Source organism: Saccopteryx leptura, chromosome 5 (genome assembly GCF_036850995.1).
Source record: "Saccopteryx leptura isolate mSacLep1 chromosome 5, mSacLep1_pri_phased_curated, whole genome shotgun sequence".
NCBI lineage: Eukaryota > Metazoa > Chordata > Mammalia > Chiroptera > Emballonuridae > Saccopteryx > Saccopteryx leptura.
The window spans coordinates 192,784,401-192,806,736 of NC_089507.1; the positions used below are offsets into that span (position 1 = coordinate 192,784,401).

The 22,336-nt window shown below is 41.9% G+C and overlaps 1 protein-coding gene across 10 annotated transcripts in view; it reads right to left on the reverse strand.

Annotated features, from left to right (window-relative positions):
• The window catches only part of SHLD1 (shieldin complex subunit 1), a 130,108-nt gene that overhangs the window by 89,464 nt on the left and 18,308 nt on the right, over nt 1-22,336 (reverse strand). The gene's annotated exons all lie outside the window — the stretch shown is intronic.

The following is a 22,336-nucleotide window of genomic DNA, read 5'->3' on the forward strand; positions in this document are numbered from 1 at the left end:
CTGAAATAAGAAAATAAGGTAAAACCATCCTCTTCCACTCCATGTTGGTTAGACCACAGGCTCAATTGCATGGAGTACAAAATTACTGACCTCCCTCCCTCCAACACACACCATGACTTGTCAGAAACCTGTGGGTGAAATGAAGTGACCTGTGCAAGTTGTAGGATGACCTCACACCTGCGTTTCTTATCATTAGCTAAAAGTAGCATTTCCCACAACACCTAAAAGGGTTTCAGTCATTTGAACTCCTCCAGTAAAACATAGAATACACTCACGCTAATGAATCACAAAGTTTAATGTATGTTCCAAAAGTTCTCCTGGGTTGTGCAAGTCTTTGTTTTCTGATCCTGGGAAGTGTATTTCTAAATGCTGGCAACTGGGAAGTTCTTTCAAAGCATTATACAAAACCCGGTAGGTGTGAGGAAAAGAGTGAAGACTTGACTTCACACTTTATAGAAGGTCCAGGCAAAGACCTAATATCCATGCTACGTAAAGTCTATTTCACCTATTGTTGTCCTCTTATCATTTCATCTATTTTTTTTACTACAGAAACTTATTAAGTAAAGGGGTGGCTCCAGGGAACCTTCTCTGGATGGATGTCCTTGATCAGTTATTAGAGGGAACAAGCAAAGTTCTAAGAAAGTTTCATGAATATGCATAGAAAAATTAGGTCAGAATACAGTGGCTATCTGAGGTAGGATTGGGAGGGGCTAGATGAAGAATGGATACTGTCATCTTTTTTATTTTATAAACCTCTATATTGTTTGGATCTTTTTTATTTATTTATTTATTTTAAAATGTAAATTTATTGATTTTAGAGAGAAAGAAAGCATCGATGATTTATTGTTCCACTTATTCATATATTCATTAGTTGATTCTTGTACGTGCCTAGACCAGGGCTCAAACCCAAAGCCTTGGTATATCAAGACCATGTTTTAACCAACTGAGGCACCCAGCCAGGGCTCTTCTTCATTTATTTTTACAACTAACACATATTACTTTTTGTAATTCAAAGCAATTGGAATACACTAATGAGAGCTAAGTTTGGTAGAGTCATCTAGTCTAGACTGTGCTAAGGGCTTTTAAGACATGAATTTTTTCATTTACTCTTGATGACAATGCTGTCAAGTACTCCTATTACGCCCATTAAAGAGATGAGGGAACTGAAGCACAAAGAACAGAGTTAACTTGTTGTTTCTTAACATTTTTTATTGAATTTATTAAGGCAACATTGGGAGAATGCAGGCAAATTGTGACAGAACTCAAAAGTGGCTAGTGAAAAATATATTAAAATATATAAACTGCAAAGCATGTTATTGTGAGGTCGGTTGGCAATGGAGGAAGGTCATGTGAGGAACCAGGCCCGGGAACTTTGGCTGGAACTGCCCACACCCATGCCTGCCAAAAAGAAACGGGCCAGGAGCCCTTTGAAAAAGAACAACTGCCAGCCAATGAAATTTCACTATGTCATAGCAACTCACCATCACCCTACCAACCCTATAAATTAACCCCCAGTGGAAGAATCCATACGACTTCTCTGATCCCCGTCTGGCAGACCAGAGAACCTTGTCTGGGAAGCGCTCTACTAAATAAAGCTTTTATTAGTCTACACTTAGTGGCTAAGTCCTTCTTTCTTTCTCAGCGGGGAAAATACCTTACAGTTTTTATCCTAAAAGTTATCTTTAACTAGTAACTATCCCATAGTTACTATTCTGAGCATTAGAAGATAATTTAAAGTATGTTTTAATATTAAAAAATTGAAAGTAAGTTTTAATTTTAAAATATTGAAGTCATAAATTATTTTTTAAAAACATTATTAAGATATATAGAACAGACACAGCCCTGTATTGGTTATCTGTGACCCAAATCCTTCAAGTGTTTTAGCACATCCCTCCTGCACGCTATAAAAATTTTGTCAGAGTGCCTCTTTGCTAAAATGGCTTGTTTAAAGGCCTAGAGAGGGGAAATCACTAACAAAAGCATAAATGAGAAGAAATGAGTAACCACAAAGCTCAAATGCTCCAAAGCGATTGCTACAGAAAATAGAAATGTGAAGACATTCCTTTCATTGGTCTAATTATCTTTAGTTGGCTCCCTCCTTTGTTGTGGATGACAGACAGGCTCATTCAGAAGGCAGAGGGCTTCATTCATGTCTGCGGTGACAGGCCAGGAGTCAGCAGCCTCACAATTCCTGCTGTTCCTGTTTTATAAAAAGGAGGTAACAGAAGTCGTCTTCCCCAAGCACCTGAGGGTGTGTGAGCACACTCTCCCTTTGCTATCAGAGTGACTGTCCTGGCTCACTCCGTGTTCTCTGAGAGAAGCAGTTATCTACGGTCCACTGATAAAATCAAGTTACAGACACCCATTATCAGTAAGTCCTTGGAGCTGACTGAAATCCCTGTGAAACCCAAGGAAGACAACGAGCCAGGTGCTTCTGAAGATTCAAAGGGTAGAGCCAACCTGTCAGGATGGTGAAGTGGGAGGCTCCCTATTAGGTCACCTGAACAAAAACAAGATAGAACATCTTGCTTCCAACTATCTTTCTCACACTTTGTACTCAAACTTTCTCCAGTAGATATGTATTCCTTTGACTTGTTAGAGTCCTCTCTCAGCATGAAAATATGTTCACATCAGCTCTCCCTATGGGCAGTGAGTTCAATTTGGGTCACTGGGAATAAAGCCTAGAAGCACCTGGTTGCAGCTGCACCTCCCCCAACCCCCACCCGCACCTTGAGTCAGAGGGTGTGAGTTGATTGCCCAGGACCAACGGAGACCATCTTGCCTTGAACCAATTCTAGGACTCTTAGCACTCTACACCTTCCTGGTTAATATGTCCCACATGAACAGGACCAGGCTGACAATCTACATTCCAGCAAGGAAAGTAGTTCAGTGGAAAGTAAGCTTTCCATAGATCTGATAAGTTCCTAACTGGGCAGGTCATGGTGGGTAGTCACTCTCCAGACATATAACTTATTTATTAAAAGGCTTATCTTTGCCTTAATCAAGCCCTGTCCACCCTTTTTGTGGGTTTAGGTTAACACACTTTTGAAATTTCTCTTTTCAGGACCCTTTTTCTAAAGCTGACCACCCTCAAAAGAACACATAATCTTATTAGCCATCCAGTAACCAGCCCCGCCTCACTTTCTCTCACCTTCATGCAATCTTCCTTACATTCCCTCCTTAATTCCAAATGCATAAAAGAAACTGCGAACTGTCATTTCTTTTTCTTTCTTTCTTTCTTTCTTTCTTTCTTTCTTTCTTTCTTTCTTTCTTTTTTTTTTAACAGAGACAGAGAGAGTCAGAGAGAGGAATAGATAAGGACAGACAGACAGGAAGGAAGAGAGATGAGAAACATCAATTCTTTGTTGAAGCTCCTTAATTGTTCATTGATTGATTTCTCATATGTGCCTTGACCGGGGGCTACAGCAGACCAAGTGACCCCTTTGCTCAAGCCAGCGACCTTGGGCTCAAATTGGTGGACCTTGCTCAAACCAGATGAGCCCGCGCTCAAGTTGGTGACCTCAGGGTCTCAAACCTGTGTTCTCCACATCCCAGTCCGATGTTCTATCCACTGCACCACCGCCTGGTCAGGCTACAAACTGTCATTTCTTGAAAGAATTTTTCTCTGTTTAGATCTTGCTTCCAGGCCTATCTTCTGTTTGGCTTAAATAAACTCATTAAAATGTTCTACAGTTTCTTACGTCAACACTCTTAAGTAAACCTCCCTCCTGACCTGTGCATGTCAGTTTCCCAGCAAACAGCCACCCGGCAAAGCTGACCAGTGACACATCGGCAACATTTCTTTCTTTTCTTTTCTTTTTTTTAAAAAATTTAATTGATTTTTTTAAAGAAAAAGAGACACTGATTTGTTATTTCATGTATTTATGCATTCATTGGTTGATTCTTGTATGTGCCTTGACAAGGGATCAAACCTATGACATTGGCATATGAGGACGATGCTCTAACGAACTGAGCTACCCAATCAGGGCCAACATTAGCAACATTTCTCTCTTCTGGTTTGAGTCCCTATAGACCCACAGAGCTGTGCACCATGTGTTTAGATGCAGATGTGAACTTTCCAGGCAGGACACAGGGGAGACCTTCTCTTCCTCTAACATCGGAAGAGTGACCTTTTTGCTTTTTCTTTGCAATTATATTGTCACTATAGATTATCGAATTTTTCCATGAAGAATGATTCAGTATTCGGCTCTGTAAAGATCCCAATGTCCTAAACAAGAATGCCTTTTCTCCTTTGAAGAAAGAACTCACTGTGTCCACAGTCTTTCCCTTAATATATAGACCTCCATACCTTAAGCTTCAACACTTAACTAAGGGCCATTCCCAACAGCCCTGGACATTAAAGAGGTTTCTTTTATAATTTTTAAAAAAATTATTGATTGATTTTTTTAGAGAAAGAGGAAGAGAGAGAGAAACATCGATTTGCTGTTTCACTTATTTATGCATTCACTGGTTGATTCCTGTATGTGCCCTGACTGGGGATCTAACCTTGGCCTATTGGCACAATGCTCTAACCAACTGAGATACCTAGCCGTGGCATGAAGAGGTTTCCATACAGAAAACTGTTCGTGTATATTAAATCTAAAGATTGCGTGGGGCTGGGGTAAGGGGTGGATGGCAAAGAAGAAACCAGCAAATTGCAAATGCTTAGATGTCTACTGCACTCACGGTCATTGAGTCAGTTGAGAGGCAGACACACCCATGTCACAGCCCTTCAGAACATCATATCAGGGATTAATAGCATTAGGAAGCATTAGGACTTTGAGCTCTGAGCAAGGGTTTTTCCACCAACCAGGTTTAAAAAAGGCAGGGAGAGTATGCTTTGAATTAAGGTGATAAGATAAAACTTATCATTAGCCTTCTAAGCGTTATACCTAAAATTCCTAAAAATCTTCTGAGTTTCTCTCTGTGTCTAACATTGCCCACTGTTTTACTTGACAATCTTAATGAGTTGGACATAATATTTAAAAGAAAATTTTTTATTGATTGATTTTAGTAAGAGAGAGAGAGACAGTAACATCGATCTGTTCCTGTATGTGCACTGACCGTGGATCAAACTGGCAATCTCTGCACTTTGGGACGGTGCTCTATCCAGCCAGGGCTGGACATAATATAAATTCATCCGCTTCTTGCTGACCATTCTGTCATTTCCTTCCTCCTCTCAGATCTGTAGGGAAAATGTTCCCACAAAGTTAAGAGTCAAATTAGAAGGAACTTCTCCCCCCCCCCCCTTCCTCGAACAAGACAATAGAAAATCAAATAACTCAGTTTTTGAGGACTGCCAGGGAAAAGTCACTCATGGAGCCACAATGACTCCTTTGTAAATTCACCCGCGCCAACCACATCGCTCAACAGGGTCTGGTTTTTCAGTGGCATTTCTCTGGTTAATGCAGGCTCTTCCCCTCCATCATGATTATTTCAAACGTCCCTTCTCTCCCTCTCGGCTGCTAACTTGCTTCCTAATGCTAGCAAACATGCAACCCAGCCATACCCAGACCGCCTGCGCCTCTTTCCCTCCATTTAACATGGAAGCGGCTGACAGTCCCTGTTTTGTCTTTCTATTCTCTGTTCTGCGTCCCAGAATGTTCACAGACACACCATTGATCTTCCCTTCCCTTCTCCAGCTAATTCTTTTCTCTCACCTGGTTCTTTATGTCTCTATCCATATACCCATCCCCTTACGTGCTATACACATAATATACGGCATACAATACCTGTTGCAAAAATTTCCAAGTTTGTCATTTGTCTTTGTTTATAATTTGTTTGTTGTGGGGTTTTTTTGTTGTTTTGTTTTTAAAGAGACAAGAGAGAGAGTCAGAGAGAGGGATAGATAGGGACAGACAGACTGGAACGGAGAAAGATGAGAAGCATCAGTCATTAGTTTTTCATTGTGAAACCTTAGTTGTTCATTGACTGCTTTCTCATATGTGCCTTGACTGTGGGCCTTCAGCAGACCGAGTAACCCCCCTGCTTAAGCCAGCGACCTTGGGTCCAAGTTGGTGAACTTTGCTCAAACCAGATGAGCCTGCACTCAAGCCGGCAACCTCGGGGTCTCGAACCTAGGTCCTCTGCATCCCAATCTGACGCTCTATCCACTGTGCTACCACCTGGTCAGGCAAAAGCTTCTTCTTTTTAAACAGTCACATTTATCTTTTTTCTTTTTTTTTTCACAGAGACAGAGAGTGAGTCAGAGAGAGGGATAGACAGGGACAGACAGACAGGAACAGAGAGATGAGAAGCATCAATCATTAGTTTTTCGTTGCTCATTGCAACACCTTAGTTGTACATTGATTGCTTTCTCATATGTGCCTTGACCATGAGCCTTCAGCAGACCAAGCAACCCCTTGCTGGAGCCAGCGACCTTGGGTCCAAGCTGGTGAGCTTTGCTCAAACCAGATGAACCCGCGCTCAAGCCGGCAACCTCAGGGTCTCGAACCTGGGTCCTCCGCATCCCAATCTGACGCTCTATCCACTGTGCCACCGCCTGGTCAGGCAAAAACTTCTTTTTAAACAATCACATTTATCAATCTTTTTAAAAATTTTATTTTAATTTATTGGTTATACATAGATTCTAGTGTCTCCCTTTGTTCGTCACCACATCCCCCTTGCCCTCCTCCCCGATTTTGCTTTTCTGCTCTCATCCCGTCCTATCATCCCCTTTCCCTCTGTCCGCTTTACCTCTGGACCCTTTGATCCCGCTTCTGACTCTATTCCGTTCCTCAGTTCATATAGTTCAGTGGTAGTTCATTCCAGCTTTCATGATGGGCAGTAGCGGAGCAACCAAAGTATAAATAAAAAGATAGATTTAACTATAGTAAGTTGTTTTATAAAGATCTATTCTGCCAAACTTAGCGACAACCCAACATAAAGTACTTGATAAGTAATTATTATTATATGCTTCAACTTGCTGTAACTCTGCTTTATAATTTTTATAAAGTAAAGTTACTTCCCTACTTTATAAATCACCATTACTGTAGAACCGGTGGGTGGTTAGAAAATTTTACTACTAACAGAGATACAAAAGTGGGCGGTAGGTATAAAAAGATTGACTACTCCTGATATATTGACAGTTCATTGGATTCCCCAAATGAGTGAGGTCATATGATATTTTTCTTTCTCTGCTTGGCTTATTTCACTTAATATAATAGTTTCCAGGTCCATCCATGTTGCCGCAAAAGGTAAGATTTCCTTCTTTTTCATGGCCTCATAGTATTCCATAGTATATATGTACCACTGCTTTTTAATCAACTCGTCCACTGAGGGACACTTGGGCTGTTTCCAGATCTTGGCTATTGTAAACAATGCTGCAATAAACATGGGAGTGCATTTCTTTTTTTGAATCATGATATGGTGTTCTTGGGATATATTCCTAAAAGTGGGATGACTAGGTCAAAAGGCAGATCCATTTCTAATTTTTTGAGGAATCTCCATACTGTTTTCCACAATGGCTGCACCAGTCTGCATTCCCACCAGCAGTGCAGGAGGGTTCCCTTTTCTCCACATCCTCACCAGCACTTATTCTGTGTTGTTTTGTTGATGAGCACCATTCTGACTGGTGTGAGGTGAAATATCATTGTGGTTTTAATTTGCATTTCTCTAATGATTAGTGATGTTGAACATTTTTTCATCTGCCTATTGGCCATCTGTATGTCCTCTTTGGAGAAGTGTCTATTCATTTCTTTAGCTCATTTTTTGATTGGATTGTTTATCTTCCTGATGTTGAGTTTTACAAGTTCTTTATAAATTTTGGTTATTAATGCCTTATCAGATGTACTGTCAAATATGTTCTCCCATTGTGTGGTTTGCCTTTTTATTTTGTTCATATTGTCTTTAGCTGTGCAAAAGCTTTTTAGTTTGATATATCTGTTTATCCTGCCCTTTATTTCCCTTGCCCATGGAGATAAATCAGAAAATATATTGCTGCAAGTAATGTCGGAGAGCTTATTGCCTATGTTTTCCTCTAGGATGCTTATGGTTTCATGACTTACATTTAAGTTTTTTTTATCCATTTTGAGTTTATTTTTGTGAATTGTGTAAGTTGGTGGTCTAGTTTCATTTTTTTGCAGGTAGCTGTCCAATTTTCCCAACACCATTTGTTGAAGAGGCTGTCTTTACTCCATTGTATGCTCTTACCTCCTTTGTCGAATATCAATTGTCCAAAAAGGCGCTGGTTTATTTCTCGGTTCTCTGTTCCGTTCTATTGATCTATATGCCTGTTCTTATGCCAGTACTAAGCTGTTTTGAGTACAATGGCTTTGTAGTATAACTTGATATAGGAAGTGTGATACCACCCACTTTATTCTTCTTTTTCAAGATTGCTGAGGCTATTCGTGTTCTTTTTTGGTTACATATGAATTTTTGGAATATTTGTTCTATATCTTTGAAGTACGTCCTTGGTATTTTAATAGGAATTGCATTGAATTTATAAATTGCTTAGGGTAATATGGACATTTAAATGATGTTTATTCTTCCCAACCATGAACATGGTATATACTTCCACTTGTTTGTATCTTCCTTGATTTCTTTTATCAATGTTTCTTCTGAGTACACAAGTCTTTACCCTCCTCGGTTAAATTTACTCCTAGGTACTTTATTTTTTTTTATTGCAATAGTGAAGGGGATTGCTTTTTTAATTTTTTTTTCAGAAAAATTATTGTTGGTGTATAAAAATGCCTTTGATTTCTGAATATTAATTTTATATTCTGCCACCTTGCTGAATTCATTAATCAGGTCCAGTAGTTTTTGACTGAGACTTTAGGGTTTTCTATGTACAGTATCATATCATCAGCAAAATAGATAGCTTTACTTTTTCTTTTCCAATTTTGATGCCTTTTATTTCTTCTTCTTGTCTGATTGCTGTGGCTAGGATTTCCAGAACTATGTTGAATAAAAATGGTGAAAGGGGGCACCCTTGCCTTGTTCCTGATCATAAGGGGATTGCTTTTAATTTTTGCCCATTGAGTATGATGTTGGCTGTAGGTCTGTCATTGATGGCCTTTATCATGTTCAGGTATTTTCCCTGTATTCCCACTTTGCTGAGAGTTTTGATCATAATTGGATGCTGTTACTTCTCCACTATCATTTCTAATTTTATTTATTTGGGTCCTCTTTTTTTCTTGGTGAGTCTGGCTAAGGGTTCATTGATCTTGTTTACCTTTCAAAGAACCAGCTCTTGGTTTCATTGATCCTCTGTATTTTTTTTTAGACTCTATGTCATTTATTTCCACTCTGATATTTATTATTTCCTTCCTTCTACTTCTTCCAGGCTTTACTTGCTGTTCTTTTTCTAGTTCTTTTAGGTGCAGGGTTAGGTTGTTTATTTGAGCTTTTTCTAGCTTCTAAGGTATGCCTATAATGCTATGAACTTCCCTCTCAGTACTGCTTTTGCTGGTCCCATAGATTTTGAGTTATTGTATGCTCATTTTCATTTGTTTCAAGGAAAGTTTTGATTTCTTTTTTTTTTTTTTTAGATTAATACCCTTCATCTCAGCAATGTCTTTTTTTTTTTTTGTATTTTTCTGAAGCTAGAAACGGGGAGAGACAGTCAGACAGAACTCCCGCATGCGCCCGACCGGGATCCACCCGGCACACCCACCAGGGGCAACACTCTGCCCACCAGGGGGCGATGCTCTGCCCCTCCGGGGCGTCGCTCTGCCATGACCAGAGCCACTCTAGTGCCTGGGGCAGAGGCCAAGGAGCCATCCCCAGCACCCGGGCCATCTTTGCTCCAATGGAGCCTTGGCTGTGGGAGGGGAAGAGAGAGACAGAGAGGAAGGAGGGGGTGGGGGTGGAGAAGCAAATGGGTGCTTCTCCGGTGTACCCTGGCCGGGAATCGAACCCAGGTCCCCCGCACGCCAGGCCGACTCTCTACCACTGAGCCAACCAGCCAGGGCCTTGATTTCTTTCTTGATCTCACTGTTAACTCATTTGTTATTTGATAACATGCTGTTTAGTTTCCAAATGTTTGAGTGTTTTTCAGTTTTCTATTGTAGTTGATTTCTAGTTTCATGCCATTGTGGTCAGAGAAGATGCTTGATATGGTTTCAATCTTCTTAAATTTGTTGAGACTTATTTTATGCCCTAATATTGGTCTATCATAGAGAATGTACTATGAGCACTTGAAAAGAATGTATACTCTGCTGCTTTAGGGTGAAAGGTTCTGAAGATATCTATTAAATCTAGTTGATCTAGTGTGTCCCTTAATTCTGCTATTTCTTTGTTTAATTATTTTTTCTTGAGGATCTATCCACTAATGTTAGTGGAGTATTGAAATCCCCCACTATTATAGTATTGCTGTTGATCTTGCCCTTTATGTCCATCAAAGTCTTGTTTATATATTTAGGTGCTCCTATGTTAGGTGCATAGATATTTATAATGGTTATATCTTCCTGTTGTTCCCTTTATCATTATGTAGTGACCTTCTTTATCCCTTATGATAACCTTTGTTTTAAAGTCTATTTTGTCAGATATAAGTATTGCTACACCAGCTTTTTTTTCATTTCCATTTGCATGAAATATTTTTTCCATCCTTTTATTTTCGATCTATATGTATCATTTGTTTTGAGATGGGTTTCTTGTAGACAGCATATGTACAGGTCCTGTTTCTTATCCATTCAGCTACCTTATGTCTTTTGATTGAGCACTTAATCCATTTACATTTAAGGTTATTATTGATATGTAGTTTTTTATTGCCACTTTTTTCTTTAAATCTACATTCCTCTTTTACTATATTTTTTTCCCCCACTTTGTTCTGTCTACAGCAGGCTCCTTAACATTTCTTGCAACATTGGTTTGGTTGTGATGAATTCCTGGGAAGCTTTTTATTTTTCCTTCAATCTTAAATGATAGCCTTGCTGGATAAAGAAATCTTGGTTGTAGGATCTTGTTCTGCATTACTTTAAATACTTCTTGCCATTCCCTCTGGCCTCAAATGTTTCTGTTGAGAAGTCAGATGTCATTCTTATGGGGTTCCTTTATAGGTGATAGACTGTTTTTTTTTGTTTGTTTGTTTTTTATTTTTATTTTTTTTTATTATTCATTTTTTAGAGAGGAGAGGGAGAGACAGAGAGAGAGAGAGGAGAGACAGAGAGACAGAAGGGGGGAGGAGCTAGAAGCATCAAATCCCATATGTGCCTTGACCAGGCAAGCCCAGAGTTTCAAACCGGTGACCTCAGCATTTCCAGGTCGATGCTTTATCCACTGCGCCACCATAGGTCAGGCTGATAGACTGTTTTTCTCCTGCACCTTTTAGTATTCTTTCTTTATCTCTTAGCCTTGGTATTTTGATTATGATGTGTCTTGGTGTGGGTCTCTTTGGGTTCTTTTTTTTTTTTTTTTTTTTTTACAGAGACAGAGAGTGAGTCAGAGAGAGGGATAGTCAGGGACAGACAGACAGGAATGGAGAGAGATGAGAAGCATCAATCATTAATTTTTCATTGCGCGTTGCAACACCTTAGTTGTTCATTGATTGCTTTCTCATATGTGACTTGACCATGGGCCTCCAGCAGACCGAGCAACCCCTTGCTGGAGCCAGCGACCTTGGGTTCAAGCTGGTGGGCTCTTGCTCAAGCCAGATGAGCCTGCACTCAAGGTGGCGACCTCGGGGTCTCGAACCTGGCTCTTCTGCATTCCAGTCCAATGCTCTATCCACTGTGCCACTGCCTGGTCAGGCTCTTTGGGTTCTTTTTGTAATGGGGTTCTCTCTGCTTCTTTAACCTGTGTGACTCTTTCTTGCATCAATTTAGGGAAATTTTCAGCTATAATTTCTTCAAACATGTTCTCTATTTCTTGTTCTTTCTATTCACCTTCAGAAACCCCTATTATGTGGAAACTGTTTCTCTTCATGTTGTCACAAAACTCTCTTAGATTTTCCTCAGACTTTTTGATTCTTTTTTCCTTTTGCTACTTTGCTTCTGTGCTTTCACTTATCTTGTTCTCTAAGTCACTGATTCTACCCTCTGCTTCATCCAGCCTGCTTTCAATTCCTTCTAGTATAGTCTTCATTTCTAATATTGTGTTTGTCATTTCTGTCTGGTTCTTTTTTATGGTTTCAATGTCATTTTTGATGCTTGTTATCTTTTTATTTAGGTGTTTATTATGTCCATCCATTGTTGCTCTAAGATCTTTGAGTATCCTAAGAATCATTATTTTAAATTCTGCATCTGGTAATTTGGTTATTTCTATCTCACTCAATTCTTTTTCTGGGGATTTCTCATGTTGATTCATTTGGATTGTATTTTTTTGTCTTCCTGTTTTGTCTGTGTATACACTCTTCCTTTGGGTGTGTTGTTTGTGTAGCTAGCTGAGTCTAAGGTTGGTATTGTCTGCCTCCAGTTTTCAGTTGTATTGTTTCTAGGTCTTCTTGGTTGGCATCAGCTGTTGTTTGTAACCTGTTGTGGACTGCTTATCTGTTATCACTATTCTTTTTGCTATTTGTGTTGGCATTTTCTATGTCTTAGCTGGGTCAGGTGTGAGGAGCCCTTCCTTATGCTACCACTCTAACAAGGGTTGTTAGGTCCTGAACTGATGCTCTTCGTATCTGGCTGCTGGATGTACCTGCCCTGGACCTCCCTGGCCAAAGCCTGCTGCAGATCAGTGGGGGTCACTGCCTATGACTGGCTCTTATCTACCTTTTTGGACCTACAGGTGATCCAGATCTTGTGACTGCCTCTGCTGGGACCAGGTGACACTGCAAATATCAGCTGCACTCCTAGGCTAACTTTTATCTACTCTTGGCCTAGGTGATGTTTCTTTGAAAGTTCAAGTTCCCCTGAGATCCACTTTCTGCTGCCTCTTATTGCTGGCTACTTGTTGGGCTCAGTACTGTAATTCAGTGATTAGGTATGGTATTGGATGTGGCTTGCCCATTAGCCTCAGATGTCTTCGTATCCTGACTTTTTATTTATTTTATTTTATTTTGGTATTTTTCTTCTTTTTCAGCACTCAGAAGGGTGTGTTCTCAGAGGACCAGTGGGTGTGGCCTCTGTGCTCCCAGTGTGTGGTCTGCTCACTGCTGTTGCCACCTTGGGTATTTGGGCTCCAGTGCTGCTGGTGCCAGCCTGCCTCCATGGCTGCCACTGTCCCTGGTAGGCTTCTGAGTGCCTGCTTGGATGACCCCTATATCGCCTGGGCCCCAGCCACTGCCAAGGGCAGGCTCACGCTGTGGGCTGGATTGCGTGTGAGCTTGGACCTCTGCAGTGGCTTGCCCCAGCTTCTGCCACTGCGGGCAGCCTGTGTGCACCGGTTGGGACCACTTCTGCTGTTGCCCGGGCCTCAGCTGCTGCCAGGGGCGGCCCCTCGCTGGCAGGCATGATTGCGCGCAAGCCTGAAACTCCGCAGCAGCCACCACTGCCTCTGTGTCTGCGAGTGGGCTCACATGCAGCCACTCAGACCACCTTCACTGTCATCTGGGCCCCCTCAGCCTCCAAGGGCGGGCAGGATTGTGCACGAGCTCAGACCTCCACAGTGACCCGTCATGGCTCCAGGCTCCCGGGTGGGCCGCCCGCACATGCCGTACCTGGACCGCCTACACAGTCCCCCAGCTCAGCGACGGGTGGGTTTGCGTGTTCACTCTGACCTTTACAACGGCCACCGTGGCCCCCGCCTTCGCTGCACGGCTCGTTTGTGCCTGTTCGGACTGCCCCTGCAGTCGCCGGGGCTTACACTCTGGTTAGGCCTGCGTGCTCAACCACTGCAGCTTCTGCCTTCTCAGGTGGGTCAGAGTGTGCTTACTCCGACCGCCCTGGCTCCGGCAGCTGCACCCACCCCACCGGCAGCCCACCGTCCCGCCCCAGGTGAGCACTCAGCAGTGGGGGGGGAGGGGCAATGTAGCTCAGACCCTCGTACTCACTACCTGTGTCCCTAACGTGCTGCCTACCTCTAAGCGCCTCTTTGTCCTGAGTGGAGCAGGAGAGCCTCCGATGAGCGGGGTAATTTCTTCCCTTTGCTGATGCTGCTCCAAGAAAAAATGTTCACTTTAGATTTGGGAAGTGACTCAGCCCAGGGATTAGGGTGTGCATCCCTCAAAGTGTCTCCCCCTGTGCCTCAGAGACCACACTATCCCCTGGCAACTCCAGTCCTCCCAGCACTCCCCACTCCTGGAGCCCCAGGCAGGTGGCTGTGAGCGAGGCTCTCTGTGCAGTCCCTTTAATACGGAGCCTGGGTCGGAGAGTTCTATCTCCTTCTCTCAAACAGTATCTAGGCTCCTTTCTCAGCCAAATACAGTCTGTTCGCCCCTCCCAGGCTCCAGGGCTCTAGGCTGGGACTCCAGTGTGGGGCTGAGGGCCCACTACCCACAACTCGCCAGGCGCTCCTTCCCACAGCGAGAGCCCCTCCAGGCTGCCGCTCGCTCCTGGGAGAGGGCAGCAGCCCTTTCCGAGTCTCCACCTTTCCTACCAGTCTCAGTGTGGGTTCTTTGGTGGTGGTCCTTGGCTATAGAATCTTCTTAGTTTAGTCCAAAATTGGTCTTTCAAGATGACTGTTAAGCCTAATCTGGAGGGACCCGAAACATTGAAGACATGAACAAAGTCCGTCGATTACACATCAAAGCTTTATTGTCTAGCTTGGCCAAGCGGCGGCAACTCCATCCAAGGGAGAGTGCGCCGGCCCTTTGTTTTACCTAGTTTTTATAGTTTTGTAAGTGGGAAGTACAGAAGCAAAAATTGTAATTAGGAGCCCTTTACCACTATTGGTTATAGTCATATGTCCTTTAACATGGACCATGTTCAATTTGCAAGCCATACATCATTTTGGAGAAAACAAAATTTACAAATCAACACAATGGTAGAAAGATGTCTCTTTACATATTAAAAGGCATTCCTATATTTTCTAGTGTTCATCCGCCATCTCTCTGTCCAGAGTCACACGTGTTAACCACACGCATTTACATAGGAGAGGTAGTTTCCATGGGGACAAATGCCCGCAAATGGCTCATTGCTATAAGAAAAGGCTTATTTTGGCTTCTCTCTCCCTGCACCTGGCTAGCCATTCACCCCTTCCCCCACAGGCATGGTGGAATGTCTGGGAATCCATGTTTTCCTCCCCTTTGCATTTACAATACAATGCCAAGGGCCATCCTGGTCATGCCAATCACACAGTACAGAGACTATTTCTCACAATTTCTCTGCACACCTTAACCCAAATTAATAAAATGTTCTTCAATCCTCCCAAAATATTAATATTAATTCTGTAGCTTTTGGTACTTTACAACACCTGCAGGTGAGGTGGCGCAGTGGCTCCTCAATGACTGTTCTCAAAATTAAGTTGTAACCCACTTTGGTTCTGGAATGTGGGAGTTGGAACGTTCGCCTACTCTGTGGCCATCTTGTCTCACTCGCACCCAGGCTTTTTTAAAACTAAGTTTTCCTTTGGAATACACTTGCTTCATGTTTTCGTTTGGCTCACAGTTTCTGCCTTTCAAAATTGTTTTGTTTTTCTATCAATCTTTTTTTTTTATCTTAGATTTTCAGTTAGAAATACTTTTCCCTACCCTCAAACAATAAAGGAATTCACACATTTTCCTTTAGAACTTGCATGGTTTCATTTTCACATTTAGATATCCAATCCATTTGGAATTTTTTATACTTTATTTTTTTAATTAAATGTATTATGGTGACATTGGTTAATAAAATTATATAGGTTTCAGGTGTACATTTCTGTTGTATTGTGTGCTCACCACTCCAAGTCAGGTTTCCTTTCCTCACCATTTATCATCCCATGCCCTCCTTTATCTCTCCTCATCTCCCTTCCCCTCTGGTAATCACCATACTGTTGTCTGTATCTGTGAGTTTGTGTTTTGTTTTGTTTTGCTTATTCCTTTCCCATTTTTCACTCAGCCTTGAAAACTGCCTCCCCTCTGTTCTCTATCTATAGATCTGTTTCATTTTGTTTGATAGTCTGTTTTCTCCAACAGATTCCATACGAGTAAAATCATTATGGTATTTGTCTTCCTCCGACTGGCTTATTTCACTTAGCACAATGTTCTCCAGGTCTATCCGTGCTGTTACAAAGAGTAAGATTTCCTTCTTTTTATGGCCAAGTAGTATTCCATTAAGTAGTACCACAGCTTTTTTATTTACTCATCTACTGATGGGTACTGGGGCTGCTTTCAAATCTTGGCTATTGTAAGCTAAGGCTGCAATGAACATAGGAGTGCATATATTCTTTCAAACTGGTATTTCGGGTTTCTTTGGATTTATTCCCAGATGTGGAATCACTGGGTCCTAACTCAGTTCCATTTTTTATTTTTTGAAGTAACTCCATACTGCTTTCCACAGTGGCTGCTGCATCAATCAGCATTCCCACCAGCAGTGCACAAGGGTTCCCTTTTCTCGACTTTCTCACCAGCACTTCTTTGTTGATTTATTGATGATAGCCATTCCGACAGGTGTGAGGTGATATCTCCTTGTGGTTTTAATTTGCATTTCTCTGATGATTAGTGGCATTAAAACCTCTTTTCATATGCCTATTGGTTGTCTGTATGTCCTCTTTGGAGCAGTGTCTATTCAAGTCCTTTGCCCATTTCTTAATTGAATTGTTGGGATTTTTTTTATGTTATTTTATAAATTCTTTATAAAGTTTGAATATTAACCCCTTATCACATGTATCATTGGCAAATCCCATTTGGAATTCAATCTTTTATATAATGTGAGATAGGGATCCATTTTTATAATTTCCTCATGGCTATTTGGCATTTCAATGCCATTGATAAAAAGGTATTTGCCCCAGAGATTTGAGATGCCACCTCTACCATGTATATATGAGTGTATTTATGGATTTCCTGTTTCTCTGTATATTTTTATGTCTGTCATTAAAAAACAAAACAAACAAACAAACAAACAAAAAAACTCCGTCGGAATCTTACGTATTTCTCTAACATGAAGCTCTGGCTCTTCCTTCTCCTACAGAAACTTGTTGGGGACCAAAAAGCCAACAGGATATTTTGCAGTTTGGATTTTGGGGACAAAGGTGTGGGGAACTGGCTGCTGCCCAGCCCCCCACCTCACTAAGTTGCAAAAGGCTGTGCTTCAATACTCGTCCTGCCCCTCGTGTTCCCAGGAAGGACTGGAAGGAAGTTACTTTTTTGTGTAAGGTTGGGATGTTTGAGTATGGTGAGGGTTTTCTACACATGATGGAGTTCTTGATTTGCCTTGAAAACTGTATGCTGATTTCCACTTTGCCCTGAAAATAAAGAAGGATGCAGTTTCTGGGGGCAGCCATGTTTTACAGCTCTGCTAGGGTGGTAATTTACTGCTAGCAGGAACTGTGAAGCCCTCTGGGACCCATCTTTTATATTCTTTCATTCTTTGTGTCTATTTTCTTCAATTCCATACTGTTTCCGTTCCCGCTCGGGACCTGAATATACTTGTCGCGGCTGGCCTGTGGCAGAAACTTTTTAAAAAGAGTTTTTCATACCCCGCTTCCATTTTTTTACCATTTACTCTTCAATTTCCTTCCATACGGCTTTCACCCTGATTATTCCATCAAAACATTTTAAGCTTGAGTCATCATCATGGCACTAAATTCCACAGGAACTTTTCAGGCCTCATCATGTTCCCCCCTCCTTCTTTCAAAGTCCTCATTTTCTGCCCCTTAAACTTTCAAATAAGTAAGATTTTTGTTTCACAAGTAGATGCGTTTATGAAACACAGGACGGCTGCCAAGTAAGGAGTCAGCTTATCATAAATAGAATATTGGGCATCAGGAAGCACTAGTTCTAGCTCCAGTGCTATAAACAACAGCGGTGGATCCAGGAAGAGATTTTTTTTTTTTTGTATTTTTCTGAAGCTGGAAACGGGGAGAGACAGCCAGACAGACTCCCGCATGCGCCCGACCGGGATCCACCTGGCACGCCCACCAGGGGCGACGCTCTGCCCACCAGGGGGCGATGCTCTGCCCCTCGGGGGGGGGGGGGGGTTGCTCTGCCGCGACCAGAGCCACTCTAGCGCCTGGGGCAGAGGTCAAGGAGCCATCCCCAGCGCCCGGGCCATCTTTGCTCCAATGGAGCCTTGGCTGCGGGAGGGGAAGAGAGAGACAGAGAGGAAGGAGGGGGTGGGGGGTGGAGAAGCAAATGGGCGCTTCTCCTATGTGCCCTGGCCGGGAATCGAACCCGGGTCCCCCGCACACCAGGCCGACGCTCTACCGCTGAGCCAACCCGCCAGGGCCTCCAGGAAGAGATTTTAAATATTGCATACTTCCCCCTAGCATGGAAAATATGGCTGCTTCACTTCTATTTTCATTATCTTAGTTGCTTTCATATTCCTTTCTTCCACTGAATTATCAAATTCTTGAGGAATACCCCATGTTTTACTGATTTCCGAGTCCCCATGGTGTTCATCTCTTAAAAGCACATAGAAGGTGTTCAATCAATGTCAAATAAATGAATGAATAAATGTGTAACATATGATGGTATCGTTATTAACAACACTGTGAAAATAATGCAATACTAAAAATTGTCAAGGAAGAATTGAGGGAATATTTTCTGCAATGTAATCGGAAGTGTACTATAAGCAGAAGTTCCCCAAATATGATAAGCCCTTAGTCAGAGATTCAAATGAGAGAGCCAGTGTCAGATTAAACCATGAGGTAGGTGTTCAAAACGAGATTAGAGGATGCTTAAACAGGTTGTTAAGCATACACATCTGAAATGGACAGAATATCAATGCAGGTAAGGCTCTCTAAGGCAGCAGTGAACATGGAAATTTAGAATTAGCTTCAGTTATATATAACAGAAAATTTACTAAACATAATAGAAGATTTTTTTATGCAAATAAAGTCCAGAGACAGCTGGTCTAATGTTGATATGTAGACTCCATGATAATCTGAGACTAAGGTATCTTCTATCTCATTGCTTTGATATTTAAACATGTGGCTTTCCTATCACAATTCAAAATGGGTACTTGGGTTCAAGCCATTGTATTTTCATTCCAGCCAGGGAGAAACAGGGAGAGAGAGAGATGGCCATACCTAGTACTTTAAGGACATTGACTAGTATTCATATACCATTAATCAGAACTTATTCACATTGCCATATCTAGCTGCGAGGGAAGCTTGGAAATGTAATCTTTGCTTAGGGAAGCCACATGTTCAGTTAAAAGTCAAAAAGAATGAATAATGGGGGCCAAATACCCATCTACATCTTACCATTTAGTCAGAAGAATTAAGACAGAAGTTTGTGTTCAAGGAATGAAAAAGAATATTCATGGATTGAGCCAGTCTTCACATTTCTAGTCCTTACCTATAGACTGCTGAGCACTACACCACTGCACAGGTAGTGGTCAAATGAGTAATCATCAAACCTCAGGGGGCCCTCCACACCCCAGTTAATCCTCACTGGTGCTGGTCGGCTCCCTCCACCACTCCCATAGAGGCTGTTATGAACCTTCACCACTTTTCTATAGCCACTGTCCTCCTGCCTCCCTGACCTCTGACACCCAGAGGAAATGGGCACTTTCAAGCATGAGTATTTCAACTTCCCATTCCCATATCTACAGCTTTTTTTAAATCAGTTATCCCCACAATACCTACCTTCTGGTTTCCGTGTTGTCTTTCTTTTTTTTGTTTTACGGTGCCCTTTCTCCTGGTTAAGATAAATCCTGCTTCTCAGGAACTAAGAGTCAATGATTATTATGACTTCTATGTCTTATCTATCTCAACACTTTCTAAATGTTTTTCAAGCCTTCCTTGTCTAAAAGAAAGAAAAGAAGGTTCAGCCCCTCCTTGGCAGTGTGCTTTTATCTAGCTATGATCACCATCCTTCTATATGCCTACACAACCCAAACTTCTAGGTAAAATTATCAACTTCCCTGCCTCCCATGGACTCTTCAACCCATTGCAATTCTATTGTAACCTGACCTCTGGCCTCCATTGTCCACTGAAACCACTCTGGTCAAGTTCCCTGATGTTCTACTCATTGCCAAATCCAATGTTCTCTTTTTCATCTTCATCTTTCCTAACACTTCCTTGGCACATGTCACTGTTGATACTTTACTTTTCTTCTGGAAATTCCTCTTATGGCTTCTTATAATTTATATGCCTATTACTTTATCCATTTTACTTTCTGCCTCTCACTGGTGTTCCTGAAATTGCTCCAAGGCAACCTCCCTTTTCACAACTTCAAATACTCCTTAAGTGCTAACAACTCCCACATCTCTATCTCTAGCTTCAGATCAGAAAGTTCATTCAGTTCCTGGACATTTCCACCAAGATATGGGTTTGCTCTCAATTCTGTGAAGAGCAATTTGGGCTGGAATCAGCCAGGCAGTTCTGCTGATCCCACCGGAGTTCACTCACACGACTGCAGTCACCTGCCGGCTCTGCTGGTGCTCAATGGTTTAAAATGTCCTTGCTCGCATATCTGGTGGGTGGTGCTGGCTCTTGGCTGGGGCACTACCAGTCTCCTTTGTATAGCTCACCAGGCTTAGGTGCATCACTGTCTCAGTGTTGTCCCAACTCTACCAAAAAATAGCAAGCCTCAGTGTGCAAGTACTTTTTAGGGCTCTGCTTGGATCACCCTTGTTCATGCCTCATTGGCCAGAGGAACTCATACAGCCAAGTTCCAACTCAAAAGATGGAGGGAAAAAAAATTATTTATTTATTTTTAAATTCTATATCTTGATGACAGGAGCAACAGAATCACACAGCGAAGAGTGATGTATACAATGATGGATGATATTGTTGCAGTAGACAAACAACCACAATGTTCTCCCCATTCCACATCTGTTTCTCCTTGTGTCTTTCCTATCCCAGGGAATGGTGCTGGTGCCCCACTCGAGCCAGTCATTCTAGTTCACTCCTTCCTCCCTTGCAGATACTGTAAATTGGAGGGCTTAATACCAACTCCCAACCTCTTTCTCTACTATGGACATGATGATAAACACTTTCTCACATTACTTTGGATAAGTAGTTATGTGACATAGTTCTGGCCAATAAGTAGAAGTTTGTGAGTGGTTTTGTAAAATCTTTTGCTTTCTTATCAAAAGGAGCAGACCCTGTTTTTCTTGTTTCTTCCTTCTGTTCCTGAACACAGACAAGATATCTGGAGAGGCAGCAGCCATCTTGTGACCATGTGGTAACAAATTTTAAGTAAAGGCCAAGAGCATCAGAGTCACAACCTTGAAATTACTGTATCACTAAACCAAAGGTATCATTTGTTTCAGTCTAGACTTCTTGTTATCAAAGAAAATAAACTCTTCATTTAAGCCATTCCAAATTGTAATTTTTTTGTTAATTCAGTCTAAAGAATTTCTGGCACACATTCATTCCCTAATTTAATCAGTCATCACATCCTATATACTCGTTCTTGTGAAGTTTTCTCACTTGTACGTCCTTCATTCTATCCCTGCTGCCTCCGACATTGGGAGCAGCAATACCCTGACCAAAAGTCCTTTCTTTCTACCAGCCTACTTCAGATCATACAGTTCTCATTTTTTAGTTATGCTTCTGCGTAAGATATAATTCCCAGAATCTAATTTTTTCTCCAACTTAATCCTGTTTATTGCCAGAATATGAATCATTTAGAGATCCTCAATTTCCTATCATGTAAAGTCTTACTTACTTAAAATGGCCCCTGGTGGTTTCTTGATCTGGCCCCTTCTTACCTCCCCACAATTTAATACCGCTAAGGCTGGGTCCAGGAATTGGTGTTTCTAACAAGCTCTCTGATGATACTAGTGCTACCAAGAGTGGGCAAAACCACCCTTTGAATAGCATTGATAGAGTTCCTTTCCTTCAGAGCATTGGCCTCAGTTTGTAATGATAGGTCCCTTCCTCCCTTCACTTAGTACTTCTCAAACATTAATCTGCATCAGAATCCCCTGGAGGGCTTGTTCAAACACAAAATGATGGCAGAGCCCAGTCAGTAATGACTGTTTCTAGTCTTTGTTTTCTGTACTTTCATAGTACGTGGGTGCTTTAACAGTGACGTTCTAGAAATTATATCTTAACCAGATCACAACTCTATAATGAGAATTTTATGAATTACTACAGACTTGTAGAAAGGGGGTACTTTTGGTCAGGGGACTGATGCTCCCAGTAACAGCATCACATGAGCAGCCTGTGAACATCCACCTGTTCAGATGACCCAACAGGAGAGACAGGGAAGGTGAGGATTCTGTAATCCTGGCAGGCAGCAAGTAGGAGTTGGGGAGCTTGCGGAATCGGTGTCACAGTCTGTTCTTGCTCATGCGTATTTGACTTCCTCCAACTCCCTCCTACTGCCACATATCTCTAAATCTGGGGCGGCTCAGTGAGCTTGTCCAGCTAGAGTAATTAGGGAATAAATTGTTCCCTGTCAGGTTATCTTGGCCCACAAACACGTTGC